Consider the following 9,842-nt stretch of genomic DNA (forward strand, 5'->3'; position numbering starts at 1 on the left):
CGATATTGAGCTAACAATCTAATTAGAAACAAAAAATATAACAAATATTGAGCTAACAATCTAATTAGATTATTCGAAAATCAGTATATGCAAATAAGAAAGTTAAAAAGTAAAGATTTGGAAAAACTTACCCCAAAACTCAAACGACAATATTCCACACTCCTCAAAGGTTTAGGGGAGAGTCTAATGCTCGAAGCACACCTGACTACGGGAAAATTAAAAGGAGTTGGAGACTTGGAAAACTGACGACGGGACTGGCTTGATGGGCTGGGATTGAAAATTACACAAGGTGTATAGCTAAGCAGGCCTTGGGTATCAAGTTTCGGTGAAAACAACCTGATATTCTTGGAGGTTTCATATTCAAGGAGGTTCAAAAATATCGAGGATAAAAAAACAATTACCATAATGAGTTGATTAGAAGGGACAAGTTTTAGATTGTTCACATTTAAACATTGAGTGATTGAGATAATATTAAACAGTATGAAAATCCAAGGACTACCTGCTAGTATGCTACCATTTTGTTCATAGTAGTAGGTTAGGAACAAGTGAAGAGTCCAACCAACAGCCAATAGCTGACAGAAGTACATTGCATACAAGGGTATGGCACAGAGCAGTCTACAAATCGCAACACAAGCAGCTGACTATGCCGCCAAAATCCACAAACAACAAACAAGGTCAGTTAAATGGCTAATGGGCTTTCAAGTTTAGAGCGATGGGCATACTATTTTATTTTAACGAAATGGACCCCAGGTTGAAGCCTGGTGTAGCCCTCACTCGGGTTCGCCCCTGGGTCTATGTGAAGTACTATGTGGTCTATGTGCATGTGATCTTGATCTTGGTATGGGAATATGCTAAGTCTAGCTGGTCTTCTGCATTACATGGAAGAAGGGAAATATAATACAAAAAACTTAATAGAACCAAAAGGAGAACAAAAAATTTCTTCGCCATAATTGAACAACTAAGATTTGACATATATTGATATGTATGTGGTAGAGTCAGTGAATTTTATATGTGGGAACATATTCTATGTGGGTTAGTGGGACGAATAGAAGGATACCTATGCAACTAGCTGATCTTATGATTTTAAAATATGATTTCACTCAAACTGACAGTCTATCCAGCTAGTCATCCAAATGATTTTAGAAATGCTATCATTTAGTTAATACTTAATTCTAAAAAGAAACAATACATGTGATTCTTTGACAAAGAAAGTGTTGGTACTCGTAAATTCATAATATATTAAAGGGTTATTTAGACTTTGGTCCTACTTATTTAGGGGTATTTAGGTTTTAGTCCTAAAATTATCGATTATTAGGCTTTAGTCCTACTTTCATCTATTGACCTTGAGTCGTCTCAGTTGACTGTGGTCAAACTATTTTATAATAATATATTTTTCATTTTTTATCAAAATGGCCAAACTACCCTTCAGCGTACCACCATTGGATCATTTCTTATTTAGAGTTATACAGAACAAATAATTGCATAAAATCAAATCAGAAGGCATCGATTCCCCTGCAACTAATTTAAACACAATATATACAATTTTTTTTTAATAAACCATCATCCACTCTAAAATATTAACAGATCAAATGAATGATCTAAAGATCTACAACGTTATCTCCAGATCTTCATCAATAAAACTCGATCAACATTGCATATATCAGATAAGCGAAGCAAGAACAATTAACTCCAAACAGATCAGATTTAAAAAAGCGAGTAAAGCCAAAATTATTTAGAAGTAGAAACTCATGTTCATCTCAACAGAAACAAAGATAACATCACCCCATTGACAAGACTTACATAACATCAAAAGACAAGATCCATAACCTAAACCAACTAAATCCCAGATCATACACTAAATCTCGATGATCTAAGAAAGTCGACCCTGTCAAGAACGACAACGTGCCTTTTACAAGTTCAGTTGAGATCCAACCTTCTCAACGCGTCATTCACAAAATTCATACCTTCAACAACTTGCCCAAACATAACATGTTTCCCATCAAATAAGCGGTCTTATCGGTCTGAGGATGAAAAACTGAGATCCATTAGTTCCGTGTCCAAGTGTTAGCCATTGAGAGAATTCGGGCCCAAGATGTTTCCTAACGAAATTCTCATCGACAAACTTAGCACCATAGATTGATTCACCACCTGTTCCATTCCCAGGAGTGAAGTCACCGCCTTGACACATGAAACCTGGAATCACATAGTGGAATGATGAGCCCTTGTAGTGTAGTGGTTTACCGCTTCAGCCTTTACCCTTTCTCCTGTGTAGAGGGGCACGGAAATTTTCAGCAGTTTTCGGACTACGTCGTAGTTCCATCACGATATGCCCGGACCGTGCCCCACCGACGGTCATGTTGAAAAAAACTTTAGGGTTTGCCATCTTGATTTTTTATTTTATTTTTTGGTTTTATGAGAGAAGACGAACTGTCGAACAAAATGGGGGGAGTCTCTCTATCTCACCTATTTCCTCGAGATGCGAATAAGAAATGATCAAAAGACTTATATAATTTCATCCCTCACAGTTTGACACGTGGTGTTAAAAAACAATTCAATATAAAGTAGCGTGTCAAAAACTTATTTGAAGAAGTTTGCCCATTTTGATAAAAAATGAAAAATATATTATTATAAAATGGTTTGATCGCAGTCAATTGAGACGACTCAAGGTCAATAGATGAAAGTAGGACTAAAGCCTAATAATCGATAATTTTAGGACTAAAATCTAAATATCCCTAAATAAGTAGGACCAAAGTCTAAATAACCCTATATTAAAATATAACATGAGCTCTGTAGAGAAGAATATCCAAGTCAAACCCAGATATGTTGTGCCCAACAAGGACATCACTGTCCAATTTGTGTAATTCAAGCATCAGGCGATTCAACAAGGCTCTTTCACTGCAAAAATAGTTAACTAAAAATAGTGAAATTGATTTGCAAGAGGATGATGGTAAATTTTTCCGAAGAACTATTAAGGCGTTCTCTTAGAAAGATGAAATGGAACAATATCACATCAGAAACAAAGTTTACCTGCTTTCAACACCAAGTATATTCAAACCAGCCTTTGGATTTCTATCAATAACCTCTTTCGTGAAACCCATTAGAAAGATGCCTTCTTCAAGCTTTCTTATAACAGTAAAATGGCTAAGTGCTCCAAGTCTATTCAACTCAGATGCCAACATAGGAGTGTCAATCTGGAAAGCATAAAAAAGGACAGATCGGTATTATTTCCATCATACCCAAAAACCAGGTTCTGGTCATTGCTTGTTCCTCAGGAAAAATTTAACACTACTAACAAAAACCTTGGTTATAAAGCTCCATCAAACAAAAGATATTCTTCAAGTCCAAAAGTCATGTTAATTCCTAGGCTTAAGAATTTGCAAAATCTTTAGGCCTTAATTAAGAGTTCACATTAATTTTCATGTCCAAGTAGTGTTGTCTCGTTAATACAACTCCATGAACAGCAATCTCATGAATGAAAAAAAATAATGCTATTAGCTTGAGCAGAACATGAATGTTGTGATATTACAGTTATTGGAACTAGACTCACATAGAAAATGCACCAATAACAAATAACAGAACTAATGATCTTTATTCGAAAAAATTAGATGATTGAACTCCTGGAGAAAACTTCTTGTAAGCTATAAATCGACCATTTTTATATCGCCCGGTTTCCAAATTGAAAAACTACCCCCTAGTGGCGTCCTCATGATATTGGTAAACCAAAGCCAGGAGATTGTATAATGGAAGTCAGTTGGCGTCCTCCTGATATTGGGTTTGTTAAAGCCAAAACAGATAAAGTGCCTAAGTAAATATATCATGACTTTTGGCATCCAAGAAGCTTGGCATTGACACCAGGCACAATCCTATTCTCTACCTTCCATCTAACATAGTTAGTGTGAGAGAACTTGGTGAAACCCCATCCACGTACTTCCTCCTAACTTAATCAGGGTTTGGGAAGACAAGACAAGACATATCCTCTGTTCATATTCTTAGTCTAGACATAATTAAATTAACAAATTATTACCTGAGATGCATTTCCAATCCCTGAAGATTGTCACTTAAGGTCTGCAACTTCATCCTCAAGTATCTTGTGAGCCTTGTCTGCTTCATCAAGTCTTGCCATGATCGCCTCATAACCTGACTCACTACTTTCATGTGCTCTCTTCTCTCTTTGAGCAATCTCCTTATAAGGAGCTGAAATATTAGATTCAGTACCATAATGAGTTGATTAGAAGGGACAGGTTTTAGACTGTTCACATTTAAACATTGAGTGATTGAGATAATATTAAACAAGATTTAAAATCCAAGGACTACCTGCTAGTATGCTACCATTTTGTTCATAGTAGTAGGTATAAGAACAAAATGAAGAGTCCAAATGAATGACCAATAGGCGATGAAGTACATTGCATACAAGGGTATGGCACGAGGAGGAGTCTGCAGATTGCGGCCCAAGCGGTGACTATGCCACCAAAATCCACAAACAACAAACAAGGTCATAAAAAGTGGCAATAGCTAAGTAAAAGATAAACAAAATATATTGACTCACCTACTTAATCATATACAGACGCAAACGAGCAACTAATTACTTCATGTTCTATAGGAACAATTGTCACACCCCGAATTTCGACAGAATTTGGAAAAACATTATTTGTTCCCGACTCTTCGATCTCCGAGATGTGACACACTCTCAACTCCCAAAACTCATAAACATTTTAAATATGCGGATAAATAAAAACCAATAAAAATTTTAAACTTAAACAAAAGTCATCTTCATTACAAAAATTAACAAATGAAAATGCAAATAATCTTATCTCAACTGAAAATCTATATCACCTCAAAGGAAAACAAAGCCTATCTTGAAAAGTGACGCTAACGCCAACCACGAGCAGCAACCAACCTTCTTCAATACTAAACCTGTCAAGACTTATCAGCTATGTTCATTTAATGAACACACCCGATAAGCAAACATGCAAATCGGGTCAGCATTATAAAAATGCTGGTGTGAGTAGCTCTAAAATACAACATATAATTATACATATATATACACAATCCATACGGCAGTTAGTTTCTCCAACGAGGCGCCTTAACTTTCCACGACTAATACAACATCCTTAAGTTCAATAACTAAGGTAGGTAGTTCCTCCACTGAGGCGCCTTAACTTTCCACTAACCACACAACAAGCTATGCTCATAATAAATAAGGCATGTAGTTCCTCCATCGAGGCGCCTTAGGTTCTAACTAAACAAATAACCAACCAAGCATATACAATCATCTATCTAAAGATATATTATTAACCAACATATTACCATAATTAGATTAATTAAGGCTTTCTTTGTGTGTCCCTAAAATCACATCGTATCTATGTCTTACCTAGTTTCCCTAGCTACCACAATCGCTACCCAACGCCGAACATGTACATCCACATGCCTCCCCTTACATAATGTACCACTCCATGCGTAACTACCCTGAGCGGGATGCCGCACACTAGGTAACCCTCACACGGAAGCCATTATGTAAGTACTGCCACTATTCGGCATAAAATATCGCGCGTCTCGTTCCAATATTTGTGAACGGAATAATCAAGCCACTATTCGGCTACGATTGCCCAAAACATGGGTCAATCAACATCTTATATATACACCCTACACAAGGGCCAATCATATCACATACGCCCACACAGGGTAAATCACATGAGTTGTGGTAGTTAGGTTCTAGGGTTTTCGTTACGTAATTTATTCAGGCGTCATACATTTATGACTTATAATCATTCCACTATATCACGTGCAGGTCAATTACCTTATTGCACTAAGACACAATATTTAGAAATATCTCATAACCACTTTCATTCTATCACGTGCCAATATATTATTGCACTACGCCACAATCCCGTGAGAAATATCCACAAATACTCTACTAGCATCTCACAGATAAAATAATGGAATGTCTATACATTTATTTCTCCAAAACTATTGCATTTAATATATATATATATATATATATATATATATATATATATATATATATATATATATATATATATATATATATATATATATATATATATCCCAATATTATATAATGTCCTAATATCAACGTCAAATCTTAATTAGATAATGACCACCAAATTTATACAAGCTTCCACAGCATTTTAACATTTGATTTGTCTATACAATTTACATCATAAAATGTAGCACAATTAAATAGTCCACAGTCCACAATCAAAGCCTAATATATATATATGCTTTACACACTACTCACGTCAAATCTTAATTAGATAATGACGAACAACGTTATATAATTTTCGACAATATTTTATTACTATATTTGTCCATATTCTTAAATATGAGAAAAACTAGAAAAAGTCAACATTCCACAATCAACGGTCAAAGTCAACGGTCAAAGTCAAAGTCAACATGTCATGGTCACAGTCAACACATCATGGTCGAAGTCAAACTGTCATTGTCAAAGTCAACACGTCATGGTCAAAGTCAACACATCATGGTCGAAGTCAAACTGTCATTGTCAAAGTCAACACGTCATGGTCAAAGTCAACACATCATGGTCGAAGTCAAACTGTCATTGTCAAAGTCAAACTGTCGTTTCCATGTTCGACAGGTTCAGGGTCATAGCCATGGTTCATGGCTAAGGGCAATGTGCATGGCTCATGGGCTCATGACCAAGGTAATGGTTCGGACCCAACTGGCCAAGCCCAAACCTAAAAACCCGGCCCTAAAAGTCTAAACCAACTTATTATTCAACCTGACCCAAATGGGGTCATAAGGACCAGCCTACATAAATTAGAAACCGGCCCAACGTAAACTAATTGGAAAAGGGCCCAAACAAAACAAATGAAACTGGCCCATAGAACTTAATCTAGAACTGGCCCAAACAAAACACTCTAAACTAGCTAAGGCCCAACCACTTAAATTAGATTTCGGCCCAGCAAGAAATAGAACCGGCCCAACATAAAAATAATGTTTTTGGCCCAACCGATTAGACCCAAGCCCAAATCGGTTACTGTTCATCTTCTCCAGGCTTCTCTTCCTCCAGCCACCAAAACCGACCACCACAATACCTTCACACACCACCCCAAACAAACCCATCGAAAATAGGGTGGGTGAAAAACTCCACAACTTTAATTAACCAAGACACTCCAAATTTCCAGTTTCGAAATCACCCCCAAAATTTCGGATCCGACCGCCATTAATGTTCTTGGAGCTTTCAACAACACTCAAACACCCTACACTAGCTACCCATCACCTACAACCCATCCCAATCACCTTTTAACAGTTTAATTTACATACTACCACCACCACAACAATACCCCAGTATCACGGTATCACCCTCGCGCCCCCATTATCGCACCTGCAAGCTTCAACAGCCTCATCCCATCCACCAACAACCTAATCCAACCACAAATTTCATCTGTCTCTAGCCAACAAAGCAATCAACACAATAAAAACGATACTAGAGTTTGAGTTGCCATTAACGAAGCTTCTACAGCTCCCATTACAACCCACACACACACACTACAATCACTATGAACCCATCGATTTTTTTATCTAGATGAAAGCACTACAGTTTTAATTAAACTAAAACAACCCAACTGAGTTTTCCCAAAACTCAAAAATGGACGCCTTCTTCCACCTGCAACAGCACCTACCTACACACCCCTTCAGCATACCCAACACTCAATCGACCCAACATTAACCCTTAATCAACCAACACAACAATATAAATAACAAACGTTGGTTTGGCTTGTGCCGCCATTAACGCTCCTCAAAGCTACGACAGTTCAAATAAAAATAGCCCCCACTACAGTATTACATATCGACAGTTCTATTTAAATATCTGATTTTCACTAGAGTTTTAACAACCCGACGAACACGACGCCGAATAAAACAAGATAAAGAGCAGTATAAAAAAATAAACATATACACCGATATACAAAAACTATAAATTCGGTGAAATAGCAAAAATACGCTACTCACCTTTATTAACAGCTCGACGAATTTCTCCGAGTCTGAGTCGTCGCGCTCCAACACTCGAGCCTCCATTTTTATTATTTTATTTTTTTAGAACCATATTATCCAGAACAATGTGTTTATATACTTGGGTCTGAAACCCAAGCCCAAAACAGACTTGGGCTCAAAAACCAGGCCCACATATCCAAATCCAATCCAACTGATTTTTAAATAAATAATTTAATTAATTAATAAATAAATAAAATAAATACGTATTTTAAATACGGGCGTTACAGCTATACACATCTTAAAAGAATCTCGTCCCGAGATTCGGAAGTCAAGCTATACGAACAAATAACGTTGGTTATTAACTTAGAACATACTCAAGAATGTACGTTGATTAAACTTAAGCAAGATAACATTTGTATTAATTATTTCTAAATAATACCCGAATATATATCCTCATGCCATTACAAAACCTATTATAGTTTAACTGTCTATATTAAAACAAATTATTAATGTCACTTAAACGCAATATAAATATATCATTTCTCATTAGAATGCAATTTCTTGACACGTAGCAGTCTCTACGAAAAATTAATATTCTACTTAACTAATCAATAATACAGGGTAAGTTCATCCCTGCATAAAACATTATGGAGTCTTTCATTGTCATGCATAAAAGAAAATTAGTGTCCTGATACACTTAAAATAAAAATCACTCATGTCATTGATACTACAATAAAACTTTAGATTTACTTTAGTCATGCTATCAAAAATATTAAATTTAAAACAACCATTGAATCATAATTCATGCTTGCAACTGGATCAAATATAGCACGTATCAAAAATAATTTTTCATATTCATCTATCCAAATCATATAGACTGAAACAAAACAATTAAGAATAAATACTCGACGCACATTGCTATTATTATTATTACTAATTATTTTAACCGGTGAAAAGATTCAAAAATTAATCTCCATATACAGTGACAATTAACATAAGACTTGCTACCGTATAACACGAATTTTAAAAATTTTTAGGATAATATAAACTCACTTCTAACATATCACCCATAACAAGTTATATTCTCACGGTAATATTTATGAACCATAAATCAAGGTATATATTTAAGAATACTCGAATATGCAAAAAATCAATATGAAACTAATGTAACAATAATAATCCATCATGTCATAATTTATAGGCATGAAACACACTTATAAAACAAAAATAAAAATCTGTTGTTGAAATAAGATCCACATTATATTAAGACATCATTCACAGAACTTCCAATATGGTTTATGACCACCGATTACCACAACTATTTTAATTAATCATTACTAACGCAGCATTAAGAAAACAACCTACACATGCATGTCTTATTGGTGAAACCATATTATCATCATATACCCGGTAATAGTTCATCTATATACAATAATATAAGAAACGTGTATACGCAAGTATACACATCTCAAAAAGAATATACGTGTATACGCAGGTATACACATCTCAAAAAGAATACACGTGTATACATAAGTATACACATCTAAAAAAGAATACACTTATATTTTATTTATTATTCGGTCTATTTCTAACTAATCACATCTAACAAATTAATCTCTTATACTTCAAAATACTATTCATCCATTAAAGTGTACGAGTGAGGCGAGATAGTTCCTCCAACATCGAGGCAATTAGTTCCTTATTCAGTACGTCACAAAGTCATCAGTTAAATCAGCTCATTCAATATAGATAAAATATCTTCTTGTTTCTTAAATAATAACACAACACTCCAATACAAAGTTCACAGACATGTAGTCGCACTTAATCCATATTCCACGTGAAAATGATCACCAACAACAAAACCACAC

General features: G+C 35.3%; 1 long non-coding RNA gene and 1 pseudogene across 1 annotated transcript; both read right to left on the minus strand.

Moving 5' to 3' along the window:
• Positions 1 to 1,909: 1,909 nt before the first annotated feature.
• Positions 1,910 to 2,383, minus strand: LOC147492595 (peptidyl-prolyl cis-trans isomerase 1-like; annotated as a pseudogene).
• A 211-nt stretch (positions 2,384 to 2,594) lies between these two features.
• On the minus strand, positions 2,595 to 4,362 carry LOC147492596 (uncharacterized). The gene is made up of 4 exons (XR_015198060.1): positions 4,315 to 4,362; positions 4,025 to 4,194; positions 3,028 to 3,191; positions 2,595 to 2,895 (listed from the first exon to the last, which is right to left on the minus strand). It is a non-coding gene; the product is annotated as an uncharacterized LOC147492596 (long non-coding RNA).
• Positions 4,363 to 9,842: the final 5,480 nt, after the last annotated feature.

The sequence above is a fragment of the Coptis chinensis genome, chromosome 6, assembly GCF_015680905.1.
Source record: "Coptis chinensis isolate HL-2020 chromosome 6, ASM1568090v1, whole genome shotgun sequence".
Taxonomy (NCBI): Eukaryota; Viridiplantae; Streptophyta; class Magnoliopsida; order Ranunculales; family Ranunculaceae; genus Coptis; species Coptis chinensis.